The sequence below is a fragment of the Calypte anna genome, chromosome 3, assembly GCF_003957555.1.
Source record: "Calypte anna isolate BGI_N300 chromosome 3, bCalAnn1_v1.p, whole genome shotgun sequence".
NCBI lineage: Eukaryota > Metazoa > Chordata > Aves > Apodiformes > Trochilidae > Calypte > Calypte anna.
Window position 1 is genome coordinate 10,018,563 of NC_044246.1, and position 19,295 is coordinate 10,037,857.

At 37.5% G+C, this 19,295-nt stretch overlaps 1 protein-coding gene across 1 annotated transcript in view; it reads right to left on the minus strand.

Annotated features, from left to right (window-relative positions):
* SMYD3 (SET and MYND domain containing 3) overlaps positions 1-19,295 on the minus strand; it is a 362,837-nt gene that overhangs the window by 137,980 nt on the left and 205,562 nt on the right. The window lies entirely within an intron of this gene.

Genomic DNA, 19,295 nt, shown 5'->3' on the forward strand with positions numbered 1-19,295 from the left:
ATAGTGGAAGCAAATTATTTCTTCCAAACACTAACTTGCCAGAGAAAAGTATGGGATTCTAAGCCTAGAGAGATTAGACAAGTATTTCAAATAAATATGAATTATGTCTCAAATGAGTGTGGGTAAATACAGTGCCAGGTACCTGAAGACAGTCAGGTGCTTGATCTACTATAAACCTCTCTTTTCCAGGACAAAAGGTCAGGATTTAGAATACTTCATCTACCTTCAGCAGCACATGGTATTGCATGGTTGTGGGAGGTAGAAGGAGAGATGAAGAACAAGGGAGGGACCAGAGGGGGAATTCCACACCCATCCTTCTTTGATGAAAAAAACACTGTAAGAGAAGGCTCTACACAACTTTGCTTGCCAAATAACATAGCAGCTGGATTTAGTTCTAAAAATAAGAAGTTTCACTAACTTTGCAGCTGATCAAAAATTTAAAGAGGCTAAAGATTTTCCAGTACTTTTGTTCTGCTTTTATTTTGCTGAATGTTTTGATAAGCTAAACAAGGAGGTCTTTCAAGTAATTTAGCCACTGTCCACTAATTTATTTATTTATTAGCAAAAAAATGGGCATATTGTAATGTAATATCTTGTAAATGCAGCCTGTTCCATGCTGCATTTTCAAGAGCAGCAAGCTATCAACAGAAAGAGAAGTCATTCTATAAGCCAGTTCTGCATACACAATACAAGTACAAGAGTTTGGGGGTTTTCTTTAAGAGCTCTATTGTTTAAGTTTGGGAAAATGAAACTCAGAAAGGTTATTTCAAAAGAGAATTAAGAAAATAATCTTTTTCATAGTAGGCCATATAATAGAAAAATATGTTAAGACAAATATTTCAAATATTTGTAATTTTAAGAAGCAATACAAGATAATTTTAAAATAAGGTATTAAACAAATACTATTTGGGTGTGTTGGTATAAGTGTGTTCTGGAACCCTACCTACACTCAGGTTTGCTTGGCATCCAAACCTGATGTAGCAGCTAGGAATAGGCTTTGGCTAGATGAAGGAGCATCTTCTTCTCACAGAAGAGAAGAAAATCAGACTTGCTACAATGCTGCCTTTCCAGTGCAGAGTTCAAAAGCCAGACAAATCCCTGCAACCTGACCATCCTCTATGACCCAATTCCTTCCCCCGTGTCTTGGGAAACATTTGCAATGTAGAAGCCACCTCAGAATGGCTCACATTGCTAAAAGAAGATGTTCTGCAATCTAAAGTGTATATCTTGGTTTGGCAGTGTGGGCACAGATCATAACTCAGGTCATGATTCATTTTTTAACCTCTTGCACATATGTTTCATGGAATTGATAGAAACGGCTTGTGAGGCTCCTGATGGTCAGCAGCCACTCTGTAATCAGACTTCTGACAGTGACAACAAGGGCTACAAAGCTGGGTCTACAGTCACCTGTCACAACAAGCACAATTTTCTAAATGCCTAAGAAACACAGATTTAAAGGGTTATTTTATGCAGTTTTAAGGAAGCCAAATACCAGAAGTACCAAACTCTATGGAAAATAGTCCAGTGATTCACGTTCTGGCCTCATCTATATGAACCTTATTGAAAAATATCTGTTAAAGATTAAAATTCTTTCTTTCCTAAACTTGAAAATTGTAGATAAAGAATAAAATTTGTGATAAATATGCAGTTAAAATTTTAAGTGTTATTAACACATCCTAAGTACAAATATTTTTCATATATATCTCTAATAAATTTCTAGGAAATGCAGCATGCATTTGAGTTTTTAATTTGTTACTCACTGTAGACAAACTCTGAATTCAACACTGCAAGCACTGCCAGGCAAAAACTGAGCTATTCTAAACACTTATAAAATATTCTGAAATATTTGTTTTTCAGTTTTTCTGTTCTTTCTTAAGCAATCAGCACAGATATGAGATACTATTTTTCATGGATTCGTTTTTAGTGATATCAACACTTTAAACTTTTTATGTCTATCATGCTATAAAGACAATTATTTTACATTGCATACATTAAAATACAAAAATAAAAAAATGTTTCTAATAGTAGCAAGAATAAAATACACACATTCCTACTAACATTCTGATTCTAAATAATCTGTATATTTCAATGTAATGTGTGCTTATTGGAAAGAAAAGTAGGTATGGTTTTGAATGAGTACTACTGGAAGTAGGGCATGGGCAATAGAGATTCTTTCAAATCAACCATCCACTTATATCAAACAAAAGTGAGGTAACTTAAAACTAGAAACTTTGCAGATAATATTCACATAGGAAAATAAAGGTACATATTCCTTTTATGATGCACTGGATGGGGTTGGAAAAAAAGTAGATGGTCTGATTGGTAAGAATACTCACCAAAAAGACAGAAATTATCTGTTGGCTTCAAAGTAGAATCTGAGGAAGTTTAATCATAATCTATTCCACTGACTGTAATGATGCTTTTTATATGCAGTTGACTCTGTCAGGTCCTAATATATCTTGAGGTAATAAGTATTTGAGCAAATTATCATGGGCTAAACTGAAAAGTTAGCACCTCAGCTGAACGGCTGTGTCTGTCTTAAGTTTTTAGGACTCCACAGTGAAGCCATCAAATTATTTTAAAGCTTTTCTACACTTGCACCCTAAGTTCTTCATTTTACACTGAGCTGACATCAAAATTTTTGTAATAAACACTGAACTCCGAGAAGAAATAGCAGGAATGAGCATAGATGAAATATGGTAATGGACCAAGCCTTGAATCACAGTTATAAAACCCAGATTCACTTCCCAGTATTAACTCTGTTCTTGGATTACCTTCAGCAAATTTCTTCACCTTTCTGCACCTCTTTTTCTCTCCCCTCCCATTATTTTCATTGACAGTTTCCATTGTATCTTCCAGGCAGACACCTTCTCACATAATGTGATTGGGCAGTTCTAGCACAGAATGGCACTGCTCCAAACTCAAGGCCTTTAGATGCTATTGTAGGTTAATTACAATGTAAAAATAAAAGCTCAAGATATTTTTTGAGTGTCACCATTTCCATCCTGAACTTTGACTGCTACTTTAGTTGCAAAGACTAAATACTGTTAATCTCACAATCAAATTATTTTTAAAATTTATTAATATGAAATTTCCACAGAAAGAAAATTATATATCTATAAATCTTGATTACTTACTATGATCTTGTGAACTGTTATGGGAAATGAATGGTGTGCATTGAATTGATATTAAAAAAAGTTTTAAAGACATTTCTGATTTAAATTTTTTCTAAAATGTCTTCTTCACTGCCTATTTTGAGGGAAGAGGCAAGAGAACTGCATTTGCTTAGGTAAATCTTTTCATGCAGCTATCCCTCCTGAATCACTTATCTGGGCATAATATTTTAAACAAGAAGGCAGCCCTTTCTTAAACAAGAAGCATCATCCTCAAAGTGAGAGCTGAGATCTGTGTCTCTCATCTCATTTCCTGTCTTTCTGTTTTTTAATCAAAATATATGAGGTTGCTGTTAAAAAGGGGTTTCAGTCATATGGATATTGTAGGACTGGGAGTACGTAGATGTTTAACAGAAGAAGAGACTCATGTCAGAGGTTAAATGCCACTACTCTCATTCCTTATCAGAGTCAATAGAATCACATGATCTTCATGGGATGCAACATAAAGACCACAAAGCACATGTACCCCCCTATACAATTTCCAACAGTATGTACTGTCTATCATATATAAAAAAAATAAATATATATTGCTACTAGACATTAAAAAAATATATCTTTATTCTGAAAAGTGTTGAATGCTCTTGCTATAATTGCAGCAAAAACTCAAGGGTCCAGCTGAAATAGCATTTGGTTGCACCTGCCTGATCAAGTCTTAAGGCCACTCCATTGCAAGCATCCTCCTACACATACATACAAACACAGAAATAGCAGAAGAAATCTTTCCCTCCTCTGATTAAAAATATTTTTGGTATTTTTGTATTATACAATGTCCAAAGAAGTTTTAAATGACACATAACAACTGCTTAACATGAGCACCTAATTAAAAACAAGCAACTGCAACTCCCAAAGTGATGGGAGTTAATATTTATTTATTTAACCAATTTGAAATTTTTATCTCAAGTCAGTTTTAATTTCCTCTGCTATCCTGACTCTGAGAAAAGGAAAGAAACATGATGCTCACAAGGCACACACTTCTGCCTGTTATAGTATGAGACAATCTGGCACAACAGCACCTTCAGGGAAGACAAGCAGTGCTCCTTCAACCTGTCTTCCTTTCACAAGCTCTCCATTTCCTACTTTACATATAGTTTTAAAGCTACAAGAATTGACACAATCTTCCCATTAACTACTACCTGAGAATACTGCACAAGTACCAGTCTCCTCTTTCCTGTTTAAGGCACAAGCTTTATGGCAGCATGAGAACATGGCATTCTCATTTTTCTGAAAGAGCCAGGATTTCCAGCAAGATTGCACATTTCCTACATCAGAAGGGCCTCCAGAGAACCCCCCAGGCATGCAGTCCCCATAGCACCCTCAGCAAGCTATGCCACATGGCATTAGAGAAGTTGCTCTCTACCAGAGAGAAGGGCATAATACCATAGCAAGCAAAATAACATAAATTGAGGTTTTTTAAGCCAATTTGAAACAGATTATTTCGAGTCAGTCACATTCTCATTTTCCTAAAGTGTTTCATGTAACAGATATATCTTTACAGAAAGAAAATATAGATATAAATATTTCTTCTTCATGGAACCCACTCTAATGGACAGAAAAAATATGTTTTGCTTTAGTAATAAAACATGTAAACATAAAAATTACCAGTGGTACCTAATGATGCAGTTAATGTATAATACATATATTATGAATGCATTTGTCTTGCATTTTACAATTTGGTTTTCTATTTTCAATCATAATATTGCACGAGTTTAACTTTTTTTATTTAACATTTCCTTAGAAGCCGGTACTCTAACTGATTTCTGACAAACTCTCCTGTAATCCATAGGGCCAAGCAAGGTCAGGATATTCAGATATTGGGCAGCTGCCACCTGAAGATTTTCCAGCTGTGAGGCTTAGATAGTTTTTCTACCACCAACATCTCTCTAAGTTATCAAATTGCTTTTGCCACCTTTCCATTTCACTCAGAAAAAAACATTATATGCACATCTATTCTGAGAGGGAAAAAAAAAACAAAACAAATTGAAGGTTTATGGTTCAAGTGCCAGTGGCTCAAGAAAGACAGTTTTCTTCCATCTTCCTGCTGTTTTAATACTTCATTCTCTTTTTCCCTGTGTTCATTAAGCTGTCCTGTCTATGGTAATATTGATCAAAGTCCACTCTGAAATAATCCTAATTCAAAATGATCTATGGAATATTTCATATTGCTGCTTAATTTGCCTATCTTTAGGGTAAGTTGCCCAAGATACAGGGATACCATTCATACATCAGCACCTAATGACTGAATTTAGTTCTTAGGTTAGCTCATCAGAAAGAATACTCCTCAAGGCTAGCTTAATCACATGTGGCTAATGTGTCTAAACAGCCTCCAGTCAATGAAGAGAAAAAAAATCATGACTGAAGCCTGATTTAATTGTTCTGAGCCCCTCTCTGGAGGAGAAATGCCCTCTTCTTCACCAGCTATAGAGTTGGCTGAATGAGAATCAGCCTAAGCTCAGTGTTCATTAAGAGCTCCTTCACGCTTACCTGCTCACCTCTATTTTCAGTCATTCAAGCTAGTCTGCCAGAGGACAAACCTGCTGCCAGAACTCAGACTCCAGGGTCCTAAGAAATCTTTAAATAGTCTCCAAACCTCCCAAAAGACATACATATAGCCAATTCTATCTGAAACTGAGAATTGTACATAGAGATGTCATTCCAGTCATCAAAACTGCACTGCAGTGGAGCAGCCCAGCAGATCTAAATAAAAGTGTAACAAAAAGCTAAGATATAAAAACAGAATATACAAAGCAAACTTAAATTTGAGCATCTGGGAAAAAAATCTTCATATGCAATTATTATTTTTTTTTTATGTGAAGTAGACAAGCACAGAACTTTATGAGGTATATAAACAGGTGTCAGCACTGTTGGACATTTACATGCATTAAAAATTAAGACGTGTAAGTGTGTGTATATTGACACATTGTCACACATGCAAGTGAGCTCAGAAACAGGTTTGATGATGGGAAATTTATTTACAGCTGTAAGGCATTCCTACATGTTATAAATCTCCAGAGTGACCAAAGAGCCAAGAAAGGAAACTGTTGCTGTGATGCTGATCTTAGTGTCAGCATGGGGGTGACAGCAAAGTCACCAGGTGCCCTTTACAAGCACGCGGCCTTTAGGAGCAGGTATAGGAAACCCATCAAGAACACAGTCAAAACGTGAGCAGACTAAAACTGCAAATATATGTAGAGAATCACAAGGAACAGACACTAACATTCATGTAATTAAAAAATCACTGATTACTCTTTATGCCCCGTGGTACTCTGATATCTAAGGGCTTCACAGTACTCCACTTCTTACATGCTATCAGGAGGTATCAGTCAGAAAGAATAGAGAAGAGGGGCTGATGCAATGTGGGAGATGACACTGAGAACCTTGGCCAGTGACCAACCTGAGAGGAGAATGGAGGACCTAGAGAATGTTTCTTCATTCAGCCCCTGAAGAGAGAAACAGGGACTTGGTCAAATAAAACAAGCAGCAAGCAAACCTTCATGTGCCTTGTGAAGGCAGAACACGAGGTACAGGAAATACAGGATGATTTTAATCCCACTTAGATCTTCAAAATAGGATGAAAGCACTGCCTGCACCTGGCTGACCCTCCACAAAAAGACAATGACCTTGTTATCCCATAGGCATTGGGGATGAGCTCTGCTTTACCACAAAGGTCCAAGAGAGGTCCCATCTGTTTCTAGATGAAATTTCTGGTTAAAAGAACAGATACAACAGATACTTTCATGAGTGTTCTCAATACTGGATGGACATTCCTGCATTGCTTCTATATCCACTGAGGTGATACAGAGTGATGGAGATGATGAAGAGAGTTGACTTGCCTGCCCTAAACGTGATAGTATGCTTTAGGTAGAGAGAAGTTGAGGCCTGGGATCACAGAGGGAAAGGACTGCAGATCACTCTAAATCCTAAATGAGTCACAACCTACTTTTATGACTATTCATTTTGACAGAGGTAATAATCAACTTATCTAGATTTTCCTAGAGCACAGGGAGAGAGAATTCTCCACAACTGGAAGAAACATAAATTTCAGTTTCCTTATATGAAAGTATATAAAATCTTATTTCCCTAATGTAATATATTATGTAAAGATGTTCAGAAACATTGAAATAGGAAAACATTCTGGACATAAAACACTCTTATCAAAATACATCACCAGCCAAAGCATTAGTATTAAAGTTGACTTTAAGATTATCTGAAATAGAATTTTAGAATAAGGATCACATTTACCATGTTGCATCTATTTTGAGCTTCAAAATTTTCAAAACTGTTTACCTTTTCCTAATTTTAAAAGCAGTGTGAATGGAAAATTAAATTCTTGCCAACGCTGCTCATCAAACATTTCAGGGTTTTACTGGACATTCAGACCTCTCACTGCAATGACTCAGACAGATCTGAATATAAATTTTACCCAGAATCAAACAGGACTTAATACAAACTAGTGAAGGATTACTTTAAAACTTTTTTTTTTTTTTAACTTGTTCCTCATTTGCAGTCATATTTTCTCTGAACTTTAAGAATTAATGCAGGCTATTCATTTGCAGTGAAACTGACTGGATAAATCAACTGGATTGCACATTTTGCATCAGACGAAATATCAATCCATGAAGAGTTATTTTTGAAGCTTATTAGAAATTGCAAACCACCATGTGGTCTGTCTATTTTTTTTTTTTTTTAGATCATTCACCTATTCCAATAAAAACTGAAACTCCATTTAGGATTCTGTGCTTAATCTGGAAAATTATTCATAAGCAACACACAAAAATATCAAACATCCAGGAATTATATAATATAGATCTGCACTTTTAAACTAGAACACACCTCAATACTTGCAGATAAAACAATATTCTGTTTTATGAAATACATTCAACCTGTCTTTCAGAGAAACCAAAGTACAAATTTCCAAAATCTGGGAATAACGATCCCACCACCAATTTAAGGATCTGATTTTACAAGAAAATCCAGAACGCAGCTGAAAACATGACCTGCAATGTCCATTACTGATCTCAAGGAGCATTAGAAGCACATCAGACTTCTTACAGGATTCTTTTTGACATCGTGTACTCTGCTGTGCTTTGTGAGAACTCAGGAAAACTAAAAATTTTCAGCTGAGAAAGACATGATATTATGTACCTGAACTGGAAGCCATCTTCTCTGTAGAATCATTTAAACAAGTTCAAAAGGATGCAATCCAAAGTTTAGATTCTGATGTGACAGCATTTCTCAGCTGCTTAAATGAAGTTTGTTGCCAATAACTAGACAGAATGCAAAGCACTAAGGATCACCAAAAGATGATTCTAAAAGGTTATATTGCAACCTTTTGGTACATAAGGGGAGGAGTGGGCTCCTCACAGCTTTCAACGCTATCCCTCTGAGGAAAAAAATGGCCCATGAGTATTATGTGGTAATTTTCATAACGCTTTTTAAATTTTTTTTAATTTTTAATTTTTCTTTTTTTTTTTCTTAATGAAGAACTGATTCCATGAAGATCCTTATGGCTCTCCTCCCCAAAATGAACACAATTTAATGAGGTTTGGGAAACACCATTCTCATTCACTGCCAATAAAAGAACAGAGAGTTCATGCAAATCTAAGACAGAGTTTGCTTTTTGTTTAAGAACTGATGCTTTGTCAATGCCTTTAAACATGAGTGGTTTCCATAATGTTGTCTGTATATTAAATTACCAGTTTAGCTTTCAAGCAAAGTCTATTGTCACAAGACTGTTCTTCCTCCCATATGTTTCAGACTTCAAAGATTTTTCAAATCTCTGTTTTGGTCCCAATGTTATTCTATTGAGAACAGGCACAAACAGAATTTGCAGAACACAAAGGTAATGAAATTACAGAACGTGTCACTTTGATCTGTTTTCTTCAGTGTGCCACACAAACCAGACACTGAAATGCAAATCTGAAGATAAACAGTTCGTGCAGTGTTGAGGCACTGTGCATTTTCAGCATTTTCTTTGCTCAGCCCTCAGTTGGCTATACAGAGAAATGAGCACCATGAAGAGCCCAGATCTGCTCACAAGATACTTGACACTGCCTGTGGGATAAACATTCACAGAAATGAAGACTCCATTGAGTACACATAAATTAAACACATCATCTGGAAATACAATAAACAAAGATGTTTCACAAACTTGCAGCTGATCTGAGCAAGTTCAGATCAAGCAGAGAACAATCTACTTAATTTATAGACTTAGTTGACACTGCAACGTTATCAGCAGACACTTGATTTCACCAGATGTGCCCCAGCTTCTATGCCACATACACTACTTGGTTTTACACAAAAATCAGGATACCACTCAGTCAGCTTAGCTGGATGAAAACATAGATCAAGGTGCAAGTTGATGCTGACTTTTGCTGAAGTGGCTTGCAGTGACCACCTACCTGGATGAACTAACACTGAGGAACCACTTCCCTTCCATCCAACTAGCAGCAGGGAAGTGATACAGCCCAAAGGTACTGGTACACTGACCCACCCAAAGAGTGGTTGAGCACTACAAGGACCCACAAGAAAAAGGGTCAGCTACTTGTCCTCCTCAAGATAACTGGTTAGTAAGAGGGAACATCATCTTTCTTCAGCATTTCTAACTTTCAGGTCAGCTTCAGCAGCAGATTATTTTCTTCTTCATGCCAACAGACTTACCACACATGAAAAATGATTCAGATCAAATCACTGTGACCCCCAAATCAGTCACACCCCAAAAGGTCAAAAGCAGACTACTCTCTCATAGATTCAAAGGTCTTATTGTGACCTATGCCCTTTCAATTGACAACAGTTTTTCAAACAAAAAATGGAAATCTGACAATCCTTGTATCAAGATCAAAGCCAAACCAAAACTGTCTGGACCACTTCTCAGTCACAGATCAAACTTAGTGTCCCTAAAGATGTCAAAATCTACCCCTCAAAGTTAGGTACATTTGATAATGACTAGAGGTAGTAGTAGGTAATGATAGCTTAACAGCCATTATCATTACCTGATGCCTTTGAATCGAAGCTATCTATGTTTTCAAGCTGTCTTATAACCAGGACATCCATCCATGGGCCTGACATTGCAAATATTGTTGTGGTTCTATGTCCAGTATTATAAAGATTGTCACAAAAGAGCTTGGCTCTACCTTTGACCACAGATTTTTAATCTACGGTGCTATTCATTTGACCTTCACTGTGTCAGAAGAAAACATAAAATTATGCAGTCTGGATGTCAATGTAAGCCAGTAGCCTAAACATATAATGATGACTAAAACCCATCTTCATTTTAGAGGGGTTTTTTTTGCTAGGATAGTTTTACATCTGTTTTTACATTCGGGTAAGAATTATTTTTTTAGGAGAATGACTCATTTGTTATAATACAATTTATTATTAAAAAGCAAAGGAGTTCAGTAAAACAAGTGTTTGGAGCAACAAACAGTACTTGAGAGCAGTTGTCTTGCCTGTTTACCACAAGCTGGGTAAAACCTGGCTTGTTTGGGAAGGAAAGGTGGAAAGTAGCTGTCAAAATGCTTTTAAACTTAGTCCAGCTAAGTCATAGAGGGTGTTCCCTTTTGCATTGCTCAGTCCTCAAGATGTGACTAGAAAGCAAAGAGAATTTTCTCCTCAAAAAAATTAATATAAAAAAATAAGCATAAGTGAAATTGATGGAAATGGCTGATAAGTTAGATAAAACATCATTACAATAAACTCAGCATAGAACTGAGTTACCTGGCCATATATTGTAATAATTTCTGGGTTTTGGGTTTTTTTCCTGCAACTATTTCTAACAAGAATCTATGATAATATAGACTGAAAGTAAGGCCTATTTTTAAGTGATAGAGTATGGCCAAAATATCTTTGAAATACTTAGGACACTTCAGCAATACTTGCTATTTTGATTATAATTTGCAAATTCTCTTTTTTTGGTTTATGGCAAGTGTAAAATAAAGATGCATAAGAGTATGTGTGGAAGGAATGGAGTGTCAAGAGCCCTTGGGCCCTCTCTATCCCAGCTTTCTTTTTCCAATCAACACCTGAAAAAAAAAGTTAATACTTTTATGTTGTAACACTACTTTTCTGTAGAACACATGCTGATGAGGAGGTCTCCCAAATTCTTTAGTTTGTGCAACAGTATACCTAGAAACGATTTTCTGATATTATCCTACTTAAACAAATAAAAAGCATCCATGTGCTCAAGGCTAGAAACCATTGGATACACGGGTACCCAACACTAAAAGCAAATAACTGTGGAAGAAAGTTTTTGAGCAATTCAGCAAGCAAGGCACTCAGTAAAATCACAAGAATAGAGCTATAAGGAATGTAGCTAAATGAATACCTTGGGAACAAGAGTATGAAGACAAACTACACTTCCTCCAAGTACTCTCCTATTCTCAAAACATTTATAGCCAGAGCTTTTCTTAAGCCAAACATGCTTTCATGCATCTATTACTTCTCATGAGAATACTCTCAGGAATTTGTGTAACCTTTTAATATCCACAATGTCCTATGGCAAGAATTTCCACTGAATAACAACATGTTATCCTGAGAACTGGCTTCTTTTGCTTTGAATTTATCACCTGCAAATTATATCACATATCCTTTACCGACATTCAACATCTATAACACTCTTAAGAAGGATTAATACTGCAGAAGTCTAACTTGCTCCTCGTTCTTCAACTAGTTTTGGCTGAATTACACAACTGATAGCAAAACAATCCACACACTCATCCACACTTTGCTTTCTGCAGGATCCCTGGAGGCACCTTCCCCTTGCCCAGTATTTCCCACCCTCCAGAACAGCTATCAGGAATGCTGGCAGCTACAGGTAGTCAGCAGGACTCAGCTTTTTCAGGGACATCCAGTACACATCCAGGCAGTGCCACCCTTCCTGTCACAGTGACAGTCTCTTTCTCAGAGACTAATTCCAAGAATGAGTGTTAGGATTGTCTTGCTTTGCTTTAATACAGCAGCTGTACCACAAGCACATGAAGGGTGGTGACCACCTTTACTCCATTCTCACAGTGATCAGGAAGGCAAAATCTGTTCCCATGGATAAACCTGGCTCTGGCTTTTGCAAGGTTTGAATACTGTGCTGTTACTTTGGTTCTTGCAATGTACACAGAAAATTCTGCTGACATTTATCCCCTCTACTGGGTTAGAGAAAATTAGAAGCAGATGGTAGCAATACCAAGTCTGCCTTCTGTTCTAATGTTCTGTTTCAGAGCTATCTGAAATCAAGAGGAGCTCTCACCAGTCTGAAGAGCTACTACACCATGCCATGAGCTCTTGGTGATAATGCTCAAAACAGCAGGCCATAGGTAAATGGTCTGGTCCTCTCCTTAGCACATGCAACAAGCATGCTCCTGGGTGATGCAACCTGTTCCTTTGCAGTAATGGGAGGCAGGGAGAGAGAGAGGGGACATGTCCATACCTGTGTCTCTCCATCTTCTAATGGGTCTTTGTACCTCAGGAGGAAGCTTGCTGATGAGTTCTCTGAGTGCAAACTACAGAGAGGTCTCTTCATAGAAATGAGCAGCACCTGAGGTTTAAAGCTGGATGACAGTTTTGCAAATAAAGTGAGAAGAAAGCACAAGAGCTATCTCCCCACCTCTGAATGCTACTGACTGTAGTGTAACGAGGCAACCAGGTGCCACTAATTGCCAGGGAGTGAGCATGAGCTTGTGTCAAGCCCACCTGTGCCCAATTAGGGCGGGCCCCCACTGCACATGAGCAGGACCAGGGGGCCAATAAAAGGTGAGGCCTGAGACACAGGTGGGGCTCACTCCTGAGCTACCCAGCAGAGAGGTCAGTCGCTCTCAGAGCAACAGCACTGATCCAGGCGAGTCAACCCTGTGGGCTATAGGCTTGGAGCACTGTTCGTGAGTCTCTGCTGGAACACCTGGTTGGACCTTGAAGTGCTGTACCCTAAAAGAGGTTCGTCTTGCTACAACTGACAGACTTCCACATCTACACAGCTCAAAATAAAGAGACTTCAGTAACTATCCTGGTGAGACTTCTGTGGGAGCCTGTTAGGTTTGTAATGATCCCACTAACACGAATCACTTTGGCATCCTTCTTCCATTGGCCAGTTATCCCCAGCTCCTCACTTTCCATCAGCAAAACGAGATGGACTTTCATAAAAGAGGGACAAAGTGCTACATTTGCCCCCATCAGAAAGCAAAGACTCAGATAAGGTATGAATCCCAATAAAGCAAAACATACAAATAAACTGTTGTCTGCACTCCCCAGGAAAGCTGTGTTTGTACAGCAATATTATCCAGCTTGTCATCTCATCAGCTTCCAGTTCCTCACATATTCCAGAGAATTAATTGGTAGCTACATGCTCTCCTCTCAATTATTTCCTTTCGATATCATTAATAGGTCACATTACAAAGACCTCATTGTTTTAGAATTGTTTGTCTGGCTAATGAAAAGTTCCTTAACTGAGCCAACATTTAATGTTGTAAAACTTTTTAATTCCATCTAGAAAGAGTCCAGAAATAAATTCTGAAATACTTCTCTGAGTTGCAATGCCGCCTTTTGGATTTTGCAAGAATTTAAAAACAATTTGAATTGGTATTTACAATTAAAAGTGAAATTTGTTATCATCCAGTCTCTTCTGAAAAAAAAAAAAGAATTATTGAGAGAAGACAAGGTTTTTTTGGCCCTGCTTCATCTAGGAGGGGTTTTTTTTCTGTTCAGTAATAGTACAGATACAAATATTGTCCATTCAAAGAGAGGAAAATTGATAGAAAGCAATTAACAGCAAAAATTAAGCTTTGTTGTCACCCTGAAACAAAAATAACTATCACAGTATGCTAATTAGCTGGAAAATATCAGGAAAGAGTGTCTGGCAAGGTCATTCAGGAAAAAAAAAAGTACCAAGTTTTATTTCTTACTATCATCTAATTTTTATGTGCTGTATGCCTCTGGCTCCCCTATTCAAGATCTCTGTTTAAGGATGGAGTGGCTGTTTCTTTCCTCCTCAACCCAGATAGCATAGGCAATGTCAATCACATTTCTAACTGAAACTCAGCCAGCAATGAGCATAACTGGCAATATAGAGATGAAGCAAACAAAGAGTCTGGGCTTTGGTTTTCATCCTCCCATAGATGTGACATAAAGCTGCATTCTGGGTATTTTGTCCAAATGCTATATTACACAAACCAATACATTGTGAGTTTCCTGACAGATCTCTATCAAAAAAAAGTGCTGGTCAACACCCACCCCTTGCTCCCCCCCCCCCCCCCCCCAAAAAAAAAAAAAGAGCTGGCTGTCAAAAGCAGTGGTTCTCTTTATTTTTATGCACAGCACAGGGTGTCCTATGATCCCCCTACAAGGGAGGGAACAAAAGCAAGGGACCAGGTCAATGGTCTTTAGGTCCATCCTAATCCTTACAGGAACAACAGGATTCAACCTTGGGAAAGTAGCCAAGTCTGGAAGGAGTAAGAATTGATGTGCTATGCATTTTGTTGGAATTTGTCACAGCTGCTTTCAACTACACATGGCTGCTCTGGGCAAGTCTGTATATACATAATGTCTTCAGTAATTTGCCTAAACAAAATAGATAATGGGTATAAATGGGTAATGGGTATAAATGATAAAAGAGGAGGGGAAAATTGCTATATTTCTGGGCTGCTTCTTTCCCCCTATAATTTCCCATATTCACAAAACTCTCAGGATAAAAATGCAGTTGTCAAGACACAGTGGAAGGGTAATGGAATCATCTGCTGTACTTCAAGAGCAAAAACCAGGTGGAAACACAGACCATGCAGCCCCCAAAATCTCCTACTGACAGGAGGAGAAAAGCCCCATTTCCTAGAGGGTCCTTCTTTCATTATACCTTGGAGTGTGTTTGAGACTAAAATCTAGTACCTTTCCTGCCACTTTTAAAATGTTGAGTATTTCTTCTCTCAGCCATGTTTTTTCAATAAATTACAGATGTCAGTAATAGAAAACACAAGCTACACAATGTGGATTCCCAAAGCCTTACAGTTAATTAGTACTTCACTGAAGGACCATTTAAGAAAAATCTACCATGACTAATCAGAGCAATTCTGTTTACAGTAAGGTATAGTGTGGATGCCTCTAGACTGCCCTTCCCCTACAGAAATAAAATTGGCATCAAATGGCATCTCTTGGCTTGTATCCATACTGTTCCAGGTTGGCTGTATTTACACTACTCTGTAGAAAGCAGGCCTCAGTGGATATGTGGAAATTATATCAATATATCTGTGTTCAGCAGCCAGGTTTCCTCTAAGAAGGAACAAGTTGGTTTTGTGCCAAAAAGCCAGAAGACAACTGATATGGGACACTCAAGAGAGCCAGGGCCCTGGCACAAAATGACAGCTTAAACATACGAGATGTGTGTCACACACACATGTAAGTTGCTTTAAAAGGCTTTGGAGGGACACAAATAACTTTAAAAATCATTCATAATCTAATTGTGTGGGTATTTATCGTTACAGTACCCAGGGTCATGGTAAGGGAAGTAGAGAGATATAAAGCTTTTCCTTCTGCTTCCATTTTACTTGCTTTCTGTGCCAACAGTAGTTTGTGCACTCTGAGTTTTACTGTCTCTGTACATGTGCTCCTGCAGTTGTGTGGGTCTTTCATCCAGAGACAGAAAAGAAAAACAACATAAATCATTGACACAATGATTACAGCAGGATTTGAACTGCATCACATTAGGCAAAGCTATTGCTTCTTGTTTGGTTGGCTTTAAATCAGCAAGATTTCACTGTGTCTCTTTTTAAATTAATATTTTTTCCCTGGCACATTTTATTTGCTGTGTTTTAAATTATTTACTTCTTCAAGATATTTGAGGTATTTTATACCAGCACAAATGTAATATGAAATAATTCTCCTTTCCTTTCTCTCTGAGTCCCTTCACTCCATGTAAGTTCAACCAGAGTCAGTCCAGCAGTCAACATGACTGCCCTTACTGAATATACCACCAAGAACACACTCTCACTGGACTATTATTCAAACTGGTGTTTATTTTGGCACCAGTAGTTATGGTATGTATCTGCTAACACAAACTACTAACTGCTATCAATAAATGGACAACAAATTCCTCTCAGGGAATCCGTCCATCTGTTCCTTGCTGTTGAGGTATTGATTTGTATTCTGCATGTGTAGCCACATTATCACACAATACACATAATACAATGATCTAGTTACTGGAACTAAGAGCCAAATTTTCATTTGTCTGATAAGTTGGCAAATAAAAATAATAGACTCCTGACATTTATACCTGAACTATGTTACAATTTCTATTTCTCCATTTTGAGGCCAAGGAAAACACATACACATAAAACATAGCTAGCAGTATCTTGAGAACAACATAAGGTTTCAAAAATTATGGTATTGTAATAACTCTTTCAGAAAGCTGATTAGAGAATCTTGATGGGAGGTTCAGAATTTCAAGAACAAAAAATCCTCTTCCTCCTTTAATGAGATCCTCAGAATGAAGAGCACTCAATTACAGTTTTATGAAGACTTCCTCACGTTCCCTTTAATTTCTCTTTCCCATTCTAATTAACCTCTTGAATGCCAGTCTCACTTTCTTTCTGGCATGCACATTACAATGCTTTTTAAGTGGGACCCATTTATCTAGAATAATAGCACCATGCCCAGCACACGTTCTTCATGTCATTTATGGTCCCTCCAAGGAGCACACCACAAATGGCACATCACAAGCACCTTCAGGTACAGCCTGGGGTCTGATGAGCTGTCACATGCACACACCACCTTTTTAAAAAAATTTTTTTTAGAGTAATTCATTAAAAGGAAAAGCATCCAGTTCATTATTTTAATTAATTCATTTTACAGATCAGTTGGTGATGGGAAGATCCACTAAAGCCTTTCCCCTTCCTCGCAATGGACAGAGGTCCTCTCCTATTGACTGAATGCAGATAAATTCTGCAGCACTGTTGTGCTACAAAGATTACCCTTATTCCAATCTGCCTGGTATTCATTAATTTTGGTTAGTATTTCTGAGGAAATTGTGTAAGTGATTCCATAGGAGGGAAACAAGATATATTTTGAAATCAAGCCAAAAATTTTACTCTAGTTAGGATGCAACTAGTAATATAGAGACAGACACCACAAATCTGGATAACTTCCAGAATAACATTTAGAATAAGCCTTTTGTTCCTCTTTTTTTTTTTTTTTTTTTTACTTTACTTTAGTAGATAAATTACTACAAGATTCATCTACTACTCTGGGACACCAAGTTACACTGCAATGGAACAGAAAAATATTGCAGGCAGATATGAGAAGCCTATACAGTATATCTGTTCCTTTAGCATCCATCTGAGGCAGGGCAAAGATTGCACAGAGGTAGAAAAATAATTCAGTAGGGGAAACCTGTGTCATAGCAAACAGTGACTAAAACATTTGCACTATAAAGGGACAGTAAATTGCCATAAGCAGTCCTGGATTAAGCTATATAAAATGAAGAAGACTACAGCCTGAGTATTTACAGAGATTTCTGCATAGGCAGAGGAGAGAAGCAGTCATGCAGATATAAACAATCTTGTCACATATTTGGTTCTTCACATGCCTTCTGTGTTTCATGTCAAGTGCCCCTATAGAAGGAAAATCTCTCTACTCATAAATACACCCCTGACCATGACTTATCTTGTTTTCATTTAGACTTCTTTGAACACAGAGTTAAATTTCTCTAGGAGGAACTTTGCAGACAGCTATATCTCTCTCACATTATCTACCATCTGGGGACAGCTATTTTTTTATTATAGCCATTTACTAGAGTACAAAAACAAAGTGAAAAGGATGGCTGCAAAACACAATAACTTCCTGAAATCTCATTAAAAACTTAATAGGCTTGAAACAGAAGCTACAAAATAGCATTAAATCTTAGCTATAAGTCAACCAAGTACAAGCATCACACCTCAGCCCCGTGTGTCAGACATCCCTGGGAAGAAGAGTTTCTCATATATTGTTTTTTGGCCCAGCACAATTTTACTGCATTTAAGGTATTAATTGCCATTATCAATCAGTAAACATTCCTCTGAAATAACAGCATTGTGGATGCTTATTTAGGTACATACCTGTTTTCCCCTAAGATGGCCATTTCTTAAGTAGCCAGAGGTGACTGAACACCTCCTTAAATGTGTTTTGAAAGTTAAATTACATCAAATAATGTTCTTGCAGCTCTGACTCCTAGATGCCAGCAGTCCCTTTATCCAGTGTCCACACCCATTATCTTCTTATAAATATACTATTTCCAGACACTGACAGTCAGTAACATTTCTAAACACTGCTGTCAGGGAAGGTGGCACTGGCCAGGACTGGGAACCAGTGCACAAGGGACAGGAATGGCAGGCTGGAATGAATGGTGGGTTTTTTACATTCCCTAGATGTCTGGGGGTGTTGAAGGTCAGAGCTGGGCAAAAAGCAGTCCTAAGAGCAGCACAGAGGCTACAGGGAACTGTACAACAAAAAGATAAAGGCAGAGCAAACACAACTGTACAAAGACAGTACCCGTTTGAACATATCTGCATGTCTTAGACTTTAAAGTTTAAAGGAAAAGTATGTCTAAAAAGTATTGCTGCCCCTAAGACTGAGAGTAACCACATATCAGAGAGCTTAGGAGCCCTGAGACATATAACTATTCTCTTCCAACTAAATTAAAGTTCACCAGGACACACACCTTGAGAGAAGTTATGAAGAACAGTACTCCCTCTCTCCCCAACTTTTATTTTTTAATCCATATTGCAAAAAAACCCAAACCAAACCAAACCGAATCCCCCCAAAACCCCAATCAACTAAAAAAACACAACAACAAAACCATCCAAAAAAAAACTTCAATTATTTTCAACTTCTATGAAGTTGAGAGTAAGTTTTTGAAACTGCAGCCAAAACCCAGTCTATGGAAAAGCTTGTAAATTAGATATATATTTCTTTCTGAGAGAATTACTGCTGTTATACAAAAAGGAAACATCAGGGGAAGTTTTGTGGTAAGCAAGTTTCTTTCTGTATTTTTTAATTTTTATGAACTGCTCACAAACCCTGAAATCTAAATAAATTATACAGCTGTGTGCAAATAAATGTTCATCTGTACACTATGTTTAAATGTCATGAACTTGGGTACAGGACATCAGAAAAAAACAA